Source organism: Lissotriton vulgaris, chromosome 6 (assembly GCF_964263255.1).
Source record: "Lissotriton vulgaris chromosome 6, aLisVul1.2, whole genome shotgun sequence".
In the NCBI taxonomy this organism is placed as follows: domain Eukaryota; kingdom Metazoa; phylum Chordata; class Amphibia; order Caudata; family Salamandridae; genus Lissotriton; species Lissotriton vulgaris.
The window spans coordinates 1,780,707,696-1,780,727,387 of NC_141694.1; the positions used below are offsets into that span (position 1 = coordinate 1,780,707,696).

The 19,692-nt window shown below is 41.0% G+C and overlaps 1 protein-coding gene across 2 annotated transcripts in view; it reads left to right on the forward strand.

Moving 5' to 3' along the window:
• Positions 1–19,692, forward strand: part of SCARA5 (scavenger receptor class A member 5) — a 1,124,331-nt gene that overhangs the window by 1,035,615 nt on the left and 69,024 nt on the right. The gene's annotated exons all lie outside the window — the stretch shown is intronic.

Consider the following 19,692-nt stretch of genomic DNA (forward strand, 5'->3'; position numbering starts at 1 on the left):
CCTGCCCTAGACTGCGCAGAAATATATAATGGCCCAAGTCCCAGTTAAAGGGGACACTGCACCAACTTCCTTCCATTGTTCAGAGAACTGCAGGGAGAACTGCAAAGCTGGCATTGTAGTTCTCTTGCATGGCAAGGCTGGATATCTCTGGTTAGAATGAATATTTTACCAACGTTGCTGTTTACCTTCTTCGATGTTACTCTACAAATTAACTTGAGCATCCTAAAGAACTCCAGCATGCATGTGGGAATTTTGTAAACATAGGATAAAAGGCTAGACTAGCAGTGGAGCAGTTGTGTTGCCCTGTGGGTAAGGGTAGTTTGGGAACCCCACATTTCACCGCTTATTACTGTGCAGCCCATCTGAGTTTCCTTGCCAAATGGTAGAAATCTGAAAGTAAATGCATTGGTGCTTCAGTTACCATCACGTAGCAGGAGGTTTCCTCTGGGAGGAATACAAGGGTGATGAATCTAACATTTTCTCCAATAAATGAAGCCAAACTACTAGGGCAGGATCAGTGCCTAATTTAAAAAAGTAAGTGTCAGGGCCCTCGTCAGGAGGCCACTGCAGCTTGCATCAAGCATTGCCCCTGCCAGCGCTAACAATTACAGTACCTACACAACTACTAACCATCACACTTCTACAAATGTGACCATTCAGACTATTCCAGGCCCCTAAGCTATAAGAATGGCTTTGGTGGCAGGTATTAGTGATTTTTAACGTATATTGAATTAATAAACAAATGTTTTTGTGTTTGTCTCTTAACTGATCAAACACCGCCATCATGTGGCAGACTTTAAATGATTTTTGCAAGAGACTGACTTACCATTTGTCGCCTCTTGTGGAAATGAGAGAACTCGCTTATTTGCATTAATCATTAGTCACAATCCTAAATATATTATAAACCTCTTACCTGTTTAGGTGCATTGCTGTGCAACGAGCCATAGCACTACTAGTTCCTTATTCAAATGTTTAATATTTTCAATCAGAATGATCTTTTATCTTTTATACAGACATATTAAAAAACACATATACCCTCATAATTACAACAATATCACCATATAATATTAGATATGTGAACACAAGTAACCTCAAAGGCAGATAACTTGCCCTTATTAAGGCAATAACAGTAGAAATATACTGCCTACAAGTAACAACGTCAAATCAAAAAAATAACCATCAAATACATGGTTCAAACAATTGCCTCAAACAACAATATTATGGTCAAAGATCCAAAGGGTTACATATATATTTATCTTCTAGAAGGATTGACATTAATCCTGGAGAATAGGGGTCGACACGTTTCGGCCTTCCAATTGTGGCCTCCTCTGCACATAGCCCAGCCAGGGCTTCCCAGGGATAATGAAAAACTATGGAAAGGCCTATGCTAATTTAGAAATGACAGGGTTTTAGCTGTTTCCTGATGATGGCTTTGCTAGGGTATGACAAAGCTGATGGCAAAGCAAATTCCAAAGTCTGGAAACAAGGGGGCATATTACCAAGGGCCATTAGCGGGACTTTTTCCCGCTAATGCGGCGATAATTTCATCACCCTATTACCAAGCTGTCGCTAACATCGAGTTAGCGACAGCTTGTAGGTGATAGCAGGCATTTAGGGACCCACTTTGCATGACAGCGATAATTATCGCTAATGACATGCAAAGTGGGCGTGCCAAGATGTTAGCGACTGAAAACAGTCGCTAACATCGCTATCTCCAATTACCAACTTTTAGAAATATTCGCGCTAAGCGCGAATATCTCTAAAAGCTAACACCTGCCCTGAGCAGTTCTTAGCCATGTTATCCAATGGGAGGTGGATAACATGGCTAAGAGCATTAGCTCGGTAATGCATGAATATCGCTGACTTTTCAGCAATATTCATGCATTGCGGCCGATTTTTATCGCTTAGGAGTTAAACCTTGATAATAGCAAGGCTCCTAAGCGATAAAAATAGGCGAAGCACGGCGATAAAATGATTGCCGCTAACCAAGCATAGCGATAATTATCGCTTACGCTTGGTAATATGCCCCAAGGAGTTTTGAAGATCGCCCTCTGTTTTTGAATATTCAAATCATAAGCAGAGTGGTCAGGCTTGATCTAGAGGCTCTCAAAGCTCTGACTGAGAAGGAAGGCTGCGTAATAATATTAGAAAACTACTTTATATTTTACATTAAAATATATATATATATTTTTTACAGATTATTAAACATTAATAATTTCCCCTGAACTTTCATATAGGGAATGCTCGGGCACAAAAGTAACTTTACACTTAAAAATCTGGTTCTATGAAGCTCTATCCCCAGGCCTGAGGGATTGGAGACATGTCTACACAAAATGGCGAATAGCAACTAACTGTGGATTCACACCTTGTTGTAGAAGATTTACACATGAGTAAATATACATGTGTAAAGTTACATTTGTGAATCGGGGCCCTTTGTATTTTATTTGCACTAATGCAGGTGCCGTGCATTACTGGTCTTATGTTATGTAGAGTTGCATTATGTTATGTTATATTTGGTTTCTAAAGTGCTCGAATACCTGGAGGCTTGTTGGCGCTGTCCTAAAATATTACAGGTGTTGGATGTTGTTGGATGTGTAGAGAAGAATCTACTGGGATTTGTATAGCCAGGGCTTTAACGATTTCCTGAAGGCAGGTATATCGGGGGCTTTCTTGATATATAGGGGGAGGGTGTTCCAGGCTTTTGTGGCTCCCAAAACAATGCTCTTTCCTCCCCAGGCTGCCGCTTAAACATGGAGGACGCTGCTGATTTGGCTGTGGCTGGACGTAAAGTCCTGCCAGGGGTATATCGTACAATGCTCTGTTGAAAAAAAAGACTGTCCCGACTGTGTAGCACTTCGTAGGTGATGCAAAGTACTTTAAAAGTCATTCTAAGTCTGATCGGTAGCCAATGCAATTGTCTTATACTCTATGAGGCTGAATAATATTTGGGGATTTTGAACAGAAGCCTAGCCACTGCATTCTGAAGGGTGTGTAATGTATTTATTACCACTTGGTTGGCCCCAGAGAAATAAACCATTACAGTAGTCCAATTTCGTCATGATCAGGGATGTCACAAGAGTTTTTTGAAGATGACTTGGGATGATAGGTAGTATCTTTTTAATGGTCCTCAAGATATAAAAAGTGAATGACGTCACAGAGCTAATGTGATCAGAAAGGGATAGGATCATCCATCAAGATTGCAAGCCTTTTTTCCTGGCGATAGTAGAGGGCCAAGGTCCTGTGGCCAGCATCGTGGAGTCAAACAAGAGATGTGGCCTCTGAACAGTAATACTTCGGTCTTTACGGAGTTAAGTATCAGATAGTTCTTATCCATCCATATTTGATGGCCTGCATACAGCTACTGACCTGAGGCCAGTGCCGGGATCGTCTTTTGAGGTTGAGACAACAATCTGTGTGTCATCTCTATATGACATTAGGGAGAAGCCAAACATGTTTGAGGTCAGCCAGTGGTGAGATATATACATTAAAAAAGTGTGGGCTAAGAGCAGAGCCTTGTGAGACCCCATTACATTATGTTATGTTAGGTAAGATTCCATTATCCTTAGAGCAAAAGGTTGATGCACGTTTTTCATCCTTCCTGAATGTGACTTTACTATCCTCAAATCTTTGTGCAAACACCTAGGATAAGATTTAGGATATCACATGCAATTAGTGATGATCAATTACATGCTTTGGACCCGTACAGATTTATTCCCCACTTCTTGCTGTCTCACTACACTTTGCTTCAGTTGCCCAATGCAGACAGCACTGTGCACTATACTACTTAGATTGGCCTCTGGGTCAGCCTTTTGCTCATGATTGGATTGCTTTCTTGTCTATCTCAGTTTCCTGTTTTTCATTGGATGGTGTTCCTCCCAGGGCTTTTGCTTGTCTCACCCCTGGAACATTTCTACTATACCCTGGCTCGTTCGAGTGTTTAAGATGTGTCATTCCACTGGTAACATAATGGAACCAAACTTCTCTATCCTTTTTTTAAGTCCTTGTGTATTTAGCACTCTAAGGGAGTGCACGTCTTGATCCTTCCACTGCATAAGATCATGCACATGCTCTTTTCATACTCTGTGATGATTTGGAAGTTTTAAAGCGGCCTAGACCTCCCCACCTGCCCTCTCTTGCCTAATAGATCCATGGCGTACCAGGTGGCAAAGGATAGGCTTGATGATACTGTGATTGTTATCACGCAGTACTTTCCTGTGCCTCATCGTGCATCCTGCCCTCCATGTTACCATGTTACATATAACTACGTTTTTATAAAATGTATAACTTTAACACTACTTACACTATTCTCACATACTACCAAAAATGACCATTCTATGACACTCCAGTCAACTTTATTCGACTTTATGCCCCTCCACTATACGCTACTCCACTGTACTCTATTTCACCTCTACGACACTACATTCCACTGCATGCTGTTACATTCTACCACTCTGTGCTTTTGCCACTCCAGTCTTCACCACTCCACTGTATGCTATTCTACTGTATGCCTGTCCACTTTACGTCACTCAAATCTACACCACTCCACTCTACAACACTCCACGCTACCATACTCTCCTCAACAACATTCCACTTTACGCCTCTCTACTGTACCACATCCCACTCTTTTCCAGTCCTCTCTATGCCACTCCACTCTACTCCACTCTGCAACAGTACACTTACCTCTCTCCTCCAATGTCCTGTATCACACTCTACTTAATGACACTCCACTCAACCACAGCACACTCTACGATTTCAATTTCTTTAAATGAAAAAAAAACTATGAAATTCAATGAATCAAACAAATGTTAGGGATAAGTTAAAGTTAAGAAAACTTTATTTATTCTTTCTATGGAAACCCAACTTAAACTGCACAAACATTAGAAATTCGGAAATATAGTTATAATTTAACATTTTAATTTAAAATTTTAATTTTCACCCCACCTTCAAATGACTGTAACTCGTGCACCAACATACCCAGTGTTGTCACCTCGGTCGCCACACTACATTAACTATAATTTGCACCTTCTACGTGCACTGTGTTATGAAAAATGATGTCATTTGAGAAGTCATAAGTGTTGTTATAAATGCTATGATTTCATATGGTGTAAGTGTTGCAATAGAGAAGGGTATAACCTGTGCATGGAAAAGGTGCGAATCATAGCTAATGTAGTGTGGCAAGTCAGGTGACAAAACACAACACTGGATAAGTAGGTGCGTGAGTTATAGTACTTTGAAGGTGATGTGTAAATTATACATTTGAGTTTTGACTATAACTTTAGAATTTCTAATGTTTATGTAGCTTAATTTTGGGATGTATAGAAAGAATTGATAACATTTTCCTCACTATACCTTATCCCTAACCTTTGTTTTTTCATATATATATATATATATATATATATATATATATATACAATATATACATATATATATATATATATATATATACTTCAATCCGTATGGCTCCCTTTCTTTCCCGGTAGGCGCTACTGGGTGTGGCCGCGTTACTCCTGCGGTTGAGCCCAACCGCTAATTTATCCAAACAACGATTCCTCCCTCGAGAGGATATCCTGGAGTCGCAATTTACCCAATATAATTCACAAGGAAGTTGGTTTCAAGTTATTTATTTCAATCCATGGGGTGTCAAACAAAACCACGGCAACAACCAACGCGTTTCGACAGCCTCCGCTGTCTTGGTCACAGACCGTGACCAAGACAGCGGAGGCTGTCGAAACGCGTTGGTTGTTGCCTTGGTTTTGTTTGACACCCCATGGATTGAAATAAATAACTTGAAACCAACTTCCTTGTGAATTATATTGGGTAAATTGCGACTCCAGGATATCCTCTCGAGGGAGGAATCGTTGTTTGGATATATATATACTTGTAGAGTCCATATTGTGCTTCTTTTGAAGTACATATCTATTCGAGCTTGTCGTGCAGATAATCTCTGATCGGCTTGGTAAGATCAATTGCACTGGATAATTGTGTGTGAACTTGAAGAATGGTCGCACATTGAACACTAAATGGTTTCGGGGCATCTCATGTACAGCTGGCAATGTAATTGTTACCTTTCATTCCTGTTCTTTAGATGTTATCCTCATATGGTCTTGTGTTTGGGTAAACATATGCTGATATATGATTGGGTTTAGTAGTTTACCTAAATTGCACTCCAATTACTTCCATCATGTGGGATAGAGAAGGAAACTTGCAGCAAACAGTCCATAGTAGATATGTAGCTTTCGGTGGGTAGCTGGCAATAATTTGAGGTTTTTTTCCACCCCAGGGTTCAAAATATAAACTTAGACAAGGAGAGAGAAGCTCAAGTTGTCTATGATGTCATGTGGAAGCTGAGGTGGAAAGCTCCAAATGATTTCTATCTATTCTTTCATTCTGTGGCTACCCCAACAGATATGGTATCACTAGTAGTTCTGGCTACTTGGTATCACTGGTAGTACCTGGCTTCTAGCAACCCTCCCACACCAGCATTTGGTTCAAACCCATCCTTTCACTCCCCAGGTACAAAAAATGCATTCCGCTATTCTCCTCCACCACCATCTCTGCACTCCCTTCCCCTCCCCACCGAGTACCATGTTCTAATCTATCAAGGAGTAAGGATGAACTGGGGCTGTACTTACAGCTCTTCTGTAGTCCAGCTGTCAGTACGGCGAGCATCTTTCTGTTAGGCACCCATCTGAACAGGCCAGCGACTGATTGGGAACAAGGCAGGTAACATGGCAATTGGTGGTGCCAGAGTGCCACTCCATTCCAAAGTCTGAAGTTAGTGTTCCTTGAATGGTGTAATAGTTAAGTGTAAATAAAGGTAATCTGAAGTACGGGGCTACGCCCCCTCACCCTGAGTGAAGGCCTGTGTGGTCTATTGAGTATTTCATAGCTACGTCTAGGAGTGGAAGAGATTTCGTAGCTTGCGGCTGTCTGGATTTGCTTGTATGATTGTTAGGGGAGACTTGTGATGATCCAGGTGGTCTAATTCAGACCAGGGTGGATGAACCTTGGTTTTTCAGAAGCGAGGGATGTGTTCCAGAATTCCCTTTTTTTGTCAAAAGGAGGGAGGAAGACAAAGTGATCAATTGATCAACAGACACTGTTTACCACTCAGAGTGGTGGCAGGTCCAGTCACAGCGTGTGTCCGTATCTGAGAATGCAACAAGAAAGAGGGTTGCTGGACTGTTCCTATGGGAGACTAAGGGGGATTTAGCTGGCGTGACCAAAGGTGTAGGAGTAACACCCTGGGGCATCCATTTTGTTGGATGGATTTGCCTCACACACCCCGAAAGGTGTCATGCTTCATCATCGGCGGTTGCTCCTCGTCGGGGAGGCGGTGCAATCCCCGATGGGCTCACCTCAAAGAGGGGCTCTTTGGCGGAGATCTTTTAATCCAACAGCCTTTTAATTTTACACATCCGTAATTGTTGCCAAAACTACACACTTCACCTTGGCAGATTCATTATGGTCCACGCGTACATTGGCAGTATTATAAGGATTAGATCCTAGCTAGCGCCCGTAATAACACGCCGATATACTAGTCAAAGATGGCCGCCACACGATCGGCCTCGATCACGTGACACGCCAAAGGGCGGAGACGCGTCTTCCGCGCCGATGCGACTTGGTTTGTTGTGATTAAATAACCCCGTCCGCCGAGCTCACACATCTACTCGAGCTCGGCGGAGAAGGGTAGGTTACAGAGAACGGGCACAGGAGATTCGAGGTGAGTGCTTTGTTGGGGAAACGAGGACAAGCTATACAGGACCGCTCTGGCTCTAAATGAGTCACTCGCCTTTAGGTAACCCTTTGGCGCCAATTTTGTCCACATTACAGCGTAAACCCAAGGGCTCATCCCTGATGACTCACCCCGCCGACCCCTCATGTGGCCTCTAGTTCTAGACCATTGGGTGAGTAGGGGATACAAACCTACAAAACCGTTATGATTCAACAGCTTTGCTAATCACAGAGTGCATGTATGGTTTGTACTTAGCCACATTATACTTTTAACGGTGTGTGTGTGTTTCCTCTTTTATAATGCCTGAACATGAAAAGAACCCAGGTGGTTTAAGCTTCTAGCCTGGTTAGCTGCTGCACGATTTTAAATATTTTAACCCCTTTTAAACCACTATTCCTCCACACCACAACCTTCCGCATTTGCTCATTGGTTGTAGTAGTGTGTGCTCTACCATAAGCACACGTTATTGACTAGGCACGCAGTGGTATTGTCAGAACACTCCACTATACCAACTGCATGCCACACTGTTCACAAGAGCTGATGATTGACGTGACATGTTCTACCTTATTGCAAACTACCTTAACTATTGTTTGTTCTACCCCATTTTTTTCCCCTATGTATAGGCATAGGACAACCCACAGAGGTAACATACACCAGTGTGCACTTTACACTAGCATGTTGTTTTTCACCTTCCTAAGGTCCTGATGAATCGCGGGCAATTACCCATTGCGAGAAACATGTCGACCACCATCACCCCTAGTTTTATCTAGAGTCACCTGACCTAACTTGTTGACACCTAGTGAACTAGCCCCATATAATTTCTATTCGCAGCCAGGGGACCCCCAGAATAAAGTGAATTCCGGTACCCCTGTCTACATTTTAATACCCCATTCACTACCACACATCATCCGCGCCCACACACCCACACCTCACCATAAGGCTGTTGGATTAAAAGATCTCCGCCAAAGAGCCCCTCTTTGAGGTGAGCCCGTCGGGGATTGCACCGCCTCCCCGACAAGGAGCAACCGCCGATGATGAAGCATGACACCTTTCGGGGTGTGTGAGGCAAATCCATCCAACAAAATGGATGCCCCAGGGTGTTACTCCTACACCTTTGGTCACGCCAGCTAAATCCCCCTTAGTCTCCCATAGGAACAGTCCAGCAACCCTCTTTCTTGTTGCATTCCAGAATTCCCTGCCATAGGAAAAGGCATCCAGCGTAGTGTATGCTGGCTGGTCTTCCTGATGAAGAGCACAGCCCTCCCGTCACTGCTCTTGAAATAGCAACCTGTCTGAGACTATGCTTCAGGGTACAATGTTTTTTTGTATGAGGCGCAGAGAGGTTTGTTGCTCTCAACTTAGATCTATACTCTTTGTCAGTGTTGTCTGTGTTCATTCCCTTTAGACCATGCTGGTGATTCCATTGTTAAAGACAAAGTATTAGCCATTGCATCTGACTGTGCTGTTGGGGTCTTGTCAATGGGACTAGTGATTCCTTCAGGGTTGAGTGACCTAAAGGAGTCTGAGATCTATTTGACAAGATCCCATGAACCAAAAAGTGACATCTTACTAACCCATAGTTTTGAAGTGAGGCCTGGCCGGGATGCATGGTTGAGCCCTCCTTTGTGAGTGTGCGCACGAATGTCTGACATAATATCGACAGACAGAATATCGAAATACAAAAATATCGGCACAAAAATATCGACATCAAAAAGATCGGAATCATATCTTCATAAAGGTAAGTACAAAAATATCGAAAAAATAATATCGTAGTACAAAAATATCGGAATAAAAAATATAGTTTTTTTATAAGTATTAATAATAATGTAAAAATAATTTTAAAATACATATAATTTTACAAATATTAAATAAAAATATTAAAACAAAATTAAAACTAATACATATACATTTAAAATAAATAAAACACTTAATAAGTTAATGTAATTTTATTTTTTTTAATGTTATTTAATTGATTTAATGTATTTTTTTTTGTTTTTACCCTGTACGCCTGTACCCCAAAAACCCAAAACTGACCCTGAACCCTAAAAATACCCCTTTACCCAAAAACTGAAAACTGACCCTGAACCCTAAAAATACCCCTTTACCCAAAAACTGAAAACTGACCCTGAACCCTAAAAATACCCCTTTACCCCAAAACTGAAAACTGACCCTGAACCCTAAAAATACCCCTTTACCCAAAAACTGAAAACTGACCCTGAACCCTAAAAATACGCCTTTACCCAAGAACTGAAAACTGACCCTGAACCCTAAACATACCCCTTTACCCAAAAACTGAAAACTGACCCTGAACCCTAAAAATACCCTTTTACCCAAAAACTGAAAACTGACCCAGAACCCTAAAAATACCCCTTTACCCAAGAACTGAAAACTGACCCTGAACCCTAAAAATACCCCTTTACCCAAAAACTGAAAACTGACCCTGAACCCTAAAAATACTCCTTTACCCAAAATTAATTAATATTATGTAATTACCAATTAATTATTAATTAACAATAACAATAAAGTAAATATATTAGCACATTAGCTGTAATTAATTTAATTTAATAATTAATATTATTTTTCCCAATTAATTAATTAAGAATAACAACAAATTTTATATAAAAAATTACTATAATTAATGTAATAAACTAATTAATATTAATTAATTACCAACTAATTAATAATTAAAAATATGTACAAAATTATATTAATTAATTAACTAATTAATATAAATTAATTACCAATTAATTATTAATTGAAATATGTACAAACATATATTAATTAATTAATTATTATTAAATGACTTCCCACCCTATTCCCCTATAAACCCATAACCCGCTACAGAACATATTTATCAATTAATCAATTAATTAAAATTAATAAAAATTTAATTCTCAATTAATTAATTAATAATTCCTACAAATTAATAATTAATTTAACATAATTAAATTACTTCCCACCCTATTCCCCTATAAACCCACAACCCGCTACAGTAGTAAAAGACAATATTTAATTAAATTACATTAAAAATAAATAATAAAACATAATAAATACAATATAATATACACTACATTTATTTAAAAATTGATATTAGTAACATCGAAGTTATTTATTTCGATATTATTGACATCGATATTTAAAACTTCGATATTACTGATATCATACTAATATCGATATTAAGACTGTCGATATTACTTACCTTCGATATTTTGTCCCATCGATATTTAAACTTCGATATTATTGTATATCGAAATTTAAAACTCGATATTTTGTCTGTGTACCGTGCGCACAGAGACCTGCTCACAGGAAGTCATAGCTTCCATTTTTGACAATCCAAGTGCAGTGACACGAAGGCCTTGTTCTTTGGCCACCTTTTGAAAATTGAACAGGAGTAAAAATTGACCACAACCATAATCTCTATTTTGATGAGAAGTAATTTATAAAATGCATCTCTCTGAGGGGTAAGGTTCATAGATGCGACTGGTGTCCCTGCTCTATAGCTTTAAAGGTGGAAGTAGAAACCAATGGAGGATTGACTCTGAGAGAGTGTCTGCAAAGGCTCAAAATAACAAATCACCATGTCAGCTCAGCTGGGTGGTCCAGGGTCTGATATGTCCGCACTGAAATCTTCCAGCTGATTGAAGAGCTATAATCAGGCATCATGTTCAGCTCAATAGCACAATAGACTGTTTTATTGGTGTAAAACCACGTTAATTACTCACAAAAGTTGGCTTGGCACCCGCAGAAGGATGTACCCATGCAAGGATGACTGTGTGAGTGGACATAGGAGCATCACCAGGTATAAGAGGGAAATGAGCATCACTGGGTGGGAAAATCCAGCACGCGTGCATATATGTACAGACGTACACGTTTCTGGGTGTTCATAAACTCGTCTCTGATCCCCGCTCATCGAGGAAAAGTGGAGATTTATTGATTTCAAGGACAGGGTGGGATGGAAATGGGAACATGCTTCAAATTAGTTGGGTGTACAGGAAAATATGATCCCCCTGGACAAGAAATGTTAGTCTCTGCATTGTTATGTTTGAGAATCATTTTGACCTTTTGTGACCTTTTTCATGACTGTTGCTTGATGAAAATGCCCTGTGCTCTGTTAAAAAAAGGATACACGTATTTATTTACGATAGTGCTGGAACTCTCTTTCTTGTGCAGAAATCCCACGCAGAAGCAGGGAGCACAATGGGAGCGAACAGTATATTTGGCCAAAATAGTTTTAAATCAGACAATGTGATTTGTATTTGCATGTTCACTGAGCCGGCCTTGCTACATAACATATTACTACTGTGTAAAAAGTAAGTAAAAGTAAGTAAATCTGTAGCTTTCGACAGAGCTATACTTCATATCATATAACAAACCTGGGGCCATATGTATCAAAAACGATTTTTACAATTCTCAAATTGCGATTTTTAGCAAATCGCAATTAGAGAATCGCAAAATGCAAAGTATGTAGGATTTACAAAAAATGTAGTGAATCCTACATATTCCTTATTTTCGAATCGCAAATTGAGATTCGCCAATAAGGAATTCCTTCCCATTCATTCCTATGGGCTTGGAGGCCCCTACGAATGAAGAGGGCGACATTCTCCATTTGCGATTTGCAATGAAAGAATCGCAAATTGAGAATGCAATTTCAAGGGTGCCAGGGTGTCAAAAACAAAACAAAACACCCTGTTGCACCCCTGAAATATGTATGTGTGCGCCACATGGCACTTTGAAAAATGCAAAAAAGTGCATTTTTCAAAGAAATCGCAAATTGCCACCAACTTGAAGTTGGTGGTAATTTGGGATTCCTTAAGGCCAAATTGCACATGTTTCCTACATTGCATTTAAGGAATCACAATTTGCGATTCCTTAAATGCAATCACAAAATAGAGAATCACAAATTTTGCCATTCTCTAATTTGCGATGCCCTTTTGGGATGATAGATCCCAAAATGGCTCCTCCCATTCGCACATGGGCCGATTCTGAGAATCGTCCAGTTTGCGAACGGGAAAAGGGCTTGATACATAGGCCCCCTGGTGTGGTGGAGTATGATCTCACTGAAGTGCATAGCCAGATGCTATGATTTAGCTCTCAAATATCAGCTTTAAATACATTTTACAATCAACAATTTTTTTCCAAAAATCATCATATGAGTTCTGAAAATACACACAGTTTCATCTTGAATGCATGCTTTTTTAATTTTTGCTATACATATATAAATTCATCCAAGCAAAAGCTTCTTATTTAGTAGTCGGGGCTGCATACAAAAGAGCTACTTAAAGCTAGCTGGAGAGCTACCAGTAGTTCACAAGCTACTCTTTGGAGAAGCCTGCACAACATACTCCTATCCCCGAAGTTACACCCTACATATCTTGCAAAATCTCTACCTAAAGAATGTGGGCAGTAAACAGACATTTCTGTTTTAATACAAGTCTGCCCCTCCCCCCCCCCCCCCGATGCCTGCGGCCACCATTCACAAAAAAAAAATGTCCCCTGGATACAGCTTCCACTTTGCAAATCAGTTACTATCCCCTTTCGGTTATCTGTAACTGATCAATGATTCTCTATTGCAAGTAATCTCGCAAACCATTGCTAAATTGTAAACTGATTTGCAAAGAAAATGGAGTGGCTGTTACATGTTCTTTATCTTTTGCAAGTGCCAGTAAGTTGCAAATGGCACATTGTTAGTCAAACAGACTTTTCCATCTTGCAACGGGTCTTTAGTACATTGCAGTTGCAACATAATGTTTGCCATTCGCAAACACTGTAATCTTGTGATTCACAAAACAGTTTCATCCATTGGGCTTTAAACCTTTTACGAGACCGAGACTGGAAATCACCAACATTTTTATGGTGTTCGCCGCAAGGGATTTCTTTAGTGGAAATGTTTTTCCTGTTGGAGAAAAGAAATTTAAAAAAAAGTAAACATATATGTTCACGATAAGTGATTTGAGAATATATATATATGAACAAGGGCAACTGCCCGAAACGCGTCAGTCTCGTATGCTGCCTCTGCCTTAAGAAAATAAAAAGAACTTGCCTTGACTTTGGGACTCGTGTCGTTTTCTGGGTCTGGGGCTCCAGATTTCAGTCTTCGTGCTTTGCCTGCATATATATATATATGCAGTTCACGTGAAAATGTGATTCCCCAACGGGTTTCAGGAGTACTTCTTAAAACTTTGTGAGTTCCAAAGGTGTGCACCCTAAATATTGACCCTAGAATATCACTTAGTATGAAGGAGAAAATGTTGGAAAACATTAAGTACCACGATGCAAGTAAGTCAAGCTAGATGTTCTACAACTAACTCCTCATATGTGAATCTACACTGTGCACATATCTTCAAGGTACATGGATGTGTAAAAAGAAAAGTAAATATATACTTTCCTATATGCACTTAACTTTCAATATTTGGCCACTCGATATTCTTGTACCCCAATATTCTGAGGATTGATAGTCAATCAATGGCAAACAATTGGAAATCTTCACCCATGAGGAGTAGTACATCTGTGGGTGCGGATTTCCCATTCTATTAGACTCGGATCTTGCGATCATGGGTTGAATGCCTCCTCATACATAGACATATGTACAGAGAACCAGCAGGGGACATGTGGTTGGACTTAGATTTTGTATTGAGGCTCAGCCTGTTCTGCCTTTGCAATATTTCTTTCTTAGACCACAGAAGGCTGCGAGACAAACAGGAACCTGCTTTGAGCCTCCAACCTTGCGCCGCATTCCTTCAAGCTAACCACAATGTTTTTTGTTTGCAATGTAAATCTTGTGTTTTTGAAAGATTAGTGGCATAAACCAGTTTGACTTCCTTAATTGACAGATGGTCCGAGTTACTGTAGCTGATGCTATCAATCCCCATGAGTGGCTGTGAGGCATCAGAGACTGTATAATAAACTGGTCCCGTTTATTTATCCAAAGAGTTCTGCCTGCTCTTTTGTAGGTTACATAAAACAAGTGAAAATACATTAAAAGTCCCGGAATTCGAGAAGGGGTCTGGTTCTCGCATTTTTTCCATTCCTAAGTTCATTTGCAAAGTTGCTCGGTCTGATAGTGAAGTGCAGCAAAGCCAGTCGCACCCATGGGTGAATCCAAGTTTATTATAAAAATCAAATCATTTGACCCTTGACCTTATATACCAAAAATTGGATTCTTGTGATGTTTCTCTGTAGGTGACACTCAATATCAAATATACAGGCAGTCCTAGCCCACTCGTTATCCTGCTCCAAGCGCCACCTTGCTTCTATCTTTCTGACTTTCACACACTTACTCTCTTTCGCTCCCCCACCCATTCTATCCGTCTCCATCTCTCTCCCTCTCTTTCTTCTCTCTCCTCCTTCCCGCACAATTTTTCTCCTTTCCTTTCTCTTTCTCTCCCCTCCAGCTCACTCACTATCTTCCCCCATCGTTCTTACTCTTCCTCTTCCTCTCACTATCGCTTTCTCTTTATTACTCTCACACTTTCTGCCACTCTCACTCCCTCTCTTTCTCCCACTCTTGTTCTTTTAATAGACCTCTCATTCATTTTCTATTTCATTCTCCTTTTCTCTCCTCTCCCTTGCTCTCTTCTGACCACCACTCTATCTCTCTCTGTCTGTCCCTTTTTCACTCTCTCCCCATCTGTCTCTCTCACTCTCACCCCCTCTCTTTCTCTCGCCCTATCTCTCTCTATTTTCTTTCCCTTACTCTTTTCACTCAAATAAACTTTCTCTCCCTGCCACTAAACATCTTTGATTGTGGGGATATTGAAATTAGTTCTAAACTTCCACCAGAGGCCTCAGGTAGTTTGAGGCTCTGGGCTAATTCGGTTATGACCGCTCTACCTGTCATTTCCTCTCCTAATTCAGTGTATTCTATTATTAGGGCTTCCAGTTTATGTTTTTTTTAACATTTCTGTTCCATATTTATTTTTTGGACTTCTTACTGGTATTTACCCATATTTATTTTGTGTTTTGAGAATAAATGGAGTCGCAAATATGGACCTCATATGAAAACCGCCCAACGCCAAGACGCCAAAACCTCCAAGCGCCAAGAAACCGTTGGTGAACGTGCGCTGTATAAGTTTCTTTATCATATCATATCATCACTTCCAACTACACCACACCAAATCCCATAAAAGTTTGCCCTAAAAAATGACGCAGCTTGGTCATCCTTTGCTACTTACATTGAAGAAGCTATATGCAAAATGCTTACTGCCCTGAATCCTGCCAACCACTTTACTGATACTCACCCCGCAAACGCTGTTAAAGACTTAACTCCACTGCTTCTACCTCTCTGGACCAAGATCATAAACAGTTCACTACAACAAGTTTGCATCCCGGACACACTCAAAGTCGGACAGATATCACCCATTCTAAAGAAACCCACAGCCGACCCTACGGACCTAACCAACTATTGTCCTATTTCCAATATTCCTACCTTGGCCAAACTATTGGAAACATGTGTACACCTCCAGCTGACAAGGCATATTGATCGCTTCAACCTTCTTAACAAATACCAATCAGGTTCCAAGCAGGTCACAGGACTGAATCAGCCATGACACATATAATTGACGACGCTCTAGAAATCTTTGATCAGAATGGAACCTGCCTACTCATCCTGCTAGACCTCGCCTCAGCCTTTGATACGGTCAAACATGAGAACCTGATAGATCTTCTGAAAAACAGAATGAGATTATCAGGGTCAGTGCTAAATTGGTTTACCTCATTCCTCCAAAACCGGTCACAACAATTCAAGGTCAACAACTCCCTGTCCAAACCTGTCCCAGTAACTTTGGGAGTCCCGCAAGACTCCTCACTATCCCCAACATTATTTAATCTTTTCATGGAACCACTCACCGAAATTCTACACGCGTCTAACGTGCAATATCACATGTACGCTGATGACACACAACTATACCTTAAGATCCACACCCTAGAAGACATCAAATCACTTAAAACAATGCTTGGGAATACCCAGACATGGCTGGCAGAAAACTCAAATTGAATGCCCTAAAAAAATGAGTTCCTCCTAATCGCTCCCCCCGCCCAAGTCCCCATAATGCAAGACTGGATCAAACATCTTACGTCACTCAACGGTCAGCCAACCATCGTGGATTCAGCTAAATCACTGGGAATAACTAGACACTAACCTCAATATGCAAAAACACATCAGCAACGCAACAAAGGGAGCAAACTTCCAGATAAACACACTTAGGAAGCTGAAACCTTTCCTGCCAGATAGCGACTTCAAGCAGGCAGTACAAGCTTAGTGATCCCCAGAGTGGAGTACGGAAGTGTCTCTCTTTCTGGCCTGCCCCAAGCTACAATGGCACCTCTAAGAGCCCCAATCAGTGCTGCAGCGAGACTCATCACTGGTTCTAAAAGAAGTTCCTACATCTATCCGGACCTAAAATCCTTAAATTGGCTACCTCTGGAGCCAGAATTAATTTGAAAATAGCATGTATGACGCATAAAGCCATGCATCACAAGGCACCCAGCTATCTGGCACAGAAGTTGACGATCTCTGGTGGGATCAGATCCTCAAGAAGTGCGGAAAGCCTACTACTGAAACCGCAAAGATTCAACAAGAAGAAAACATTCAACCAAACCTTTTCAGGGATGGCGCCCAGAATCTGGAATGCCTTGCCCCCAGAAGCCATACTTAACTCCTCTATTGCATCTTTTAAAAAGGAAGTAGAATCGATTCTTGTGGCCAAATTCACCTGAGCATGTTCTAAAGAAGTTTTTGAGACCAAACGTACCCTACCACTAACCCTTATTATTTCAAGGCCCCACCCAGGCAACCTAGACATTATATCTACCCTTTACCGGACTCACCGGGTTAGTTTTGTGATGTACCTTACTACTTTCTTTTTACAAGATGTTATGTATATGAGCTTTGACTTGCATTGAACTGATGTGTAAAGAACTCTACTTACTGTAATGCGCTCTGATATCCGCAAGAGTCTTGTTCTCGCTCTATAAAACTTTCAAAATAAATAAATGTATTTAACTCTTACACATGTCCTTATACGTGGATGCCTGTTGCGCTTTAGCAAATAAAGAAGACACATATAATATAAAACTACACCCACAGGTACATATTAGCATTATACTACAAATGTATGCTAAAATATATGTGTATTTAAGGAAATCTCATCTTTTTTTTTTAACTCACTATGCTGTCTATCTGTTCAGTGTTTGCCAGGAGTTCATGAAATAATAATAACCCACATTTGTAAAGAGCACAATCACCCGTAAGGGTCTCTAGGCACTGGGGGCCGTCGGGAAGATTAAGCAAGCTATTGCCCAGAGTCACATGGTGCTGGGCTAATCTGCCGCCGGTGCCGAGGATTGAACCGTGACCTCCAGATTCTGGAGTCAGTCGCCCTAGCTACGGCGCCACAGTAGTGTCTCTCACAAGAAGCACAATTTTCTGTACTTTTCAGCTTTGGAAAATAAATACAGATGGGAAACTCATTGTTTGCTGTCTGTATTTTTCTGTAAAAATCAGTAGAGAGGGATAATCGAAAGCCTTATCTATTATATAGTGCCTTATTGAGTCATTGCATTTTAGCAGGACGTGGAGATTTTCAGAAAAGTGTAGAAGCAGCTGGGAGAGCTGAGACATTAAGATTTGCGGGAAAGCACTGGAGGAAGGTTGATCATCGAGGAATATATATATTTTCGTTAATAGACAACCCAAAACTTTTCAAATTGTGTCAACAGAATCAATAACAGGTGGTACCACCCTGACATAAATGATCCAGTTGAGGTACAAACAGGATTAATATTAACAATTCCAGCTCTCAAACAAGCCATTGTAGTCCATTCATGCACATATAAGCGTTAGAGGAAAGGGCGGTGCTGCTGGGTGCAGCTCTGTCCGCAATGTTAAAAGTGCATGGTTTGCATTGCCAAGCACAACGTGACAGGCACCGAACGGAGCGTGCCACCTTGTGTATGGCAATGTAGGGGGATACCATGGGTACCCTCTAAGTGCAGCCCACCACCCCCCGAGTCCCGCGGGGCCCGGTAACGGGCCCGGAAGCAATTTCCGCTGGCCATTTCATGGCGGCATCACCGCCGTGGAAACGCCTTTAAATTTGCACATAATATTATGGATGGCGGTGCCTGCTCGGCACCGCCACCATATTATGCTCCAGATCCGCACGACAAGCAATCGTAACGATTGCCTGCTGGCGGAAAAGCGGCGGATGGTCTTTCCGTCCGCCGCGGTACCCCCAACATACTAATATGGCAGAGGTAAATCAGGTTCAGATTGTGGGTGGATCGGCACCGCCGGCCCGGCGGTGACGATCCGCCCGCCCTCATAATAGGCCCCTTAGTGTTATATACTGTTTGCCCATGCATATTCATTTGTTTTACTTTGCTGTCATGATTACATGTTGTTGGATGTACAGATTCTCCAGTCATAGATTTGAGACATGTTTGCCTATTGGGTTTCTTGAAGATGGAACCAAAACATTGACTTTTGACAAAAGTGTTTACTGTACAATAATTTGCTTTGTATTTCTTCAACGCAAACATAATCTTCTGATTAATAGTTGAAATACTCTGCTTTAAGCATGCAGGTTACATCGGTTAATGCGATCAGTTCAACAAAGCAGACCCACCCTAACATTCGGTATTGTTTTACCTCATCGTGTTGCACAGAAAAAGTCGCCCAACTATTAGAATTCTTTAAAACAATCAAGAACTACTGACTTTACTAATGCTTGAAGCAAACACAAGGAAATGATGGAGGGAGCGCTGAAACTTTTCAGACACTCATCCCCAGTCACAGATCTGGATTGAATCCATCACCGTTCTTTAGCCCACTCAGCCACCCCAGTTGAGACACAGCTATATGCAAATCAGTCTTGACCCTGTGCCTCATGGGAACAGTCCAGGCCGAACTGCCAAGCCAGGTCTTCCTGGGGCCAGCATAAGTACCCATTTTGCTGGGA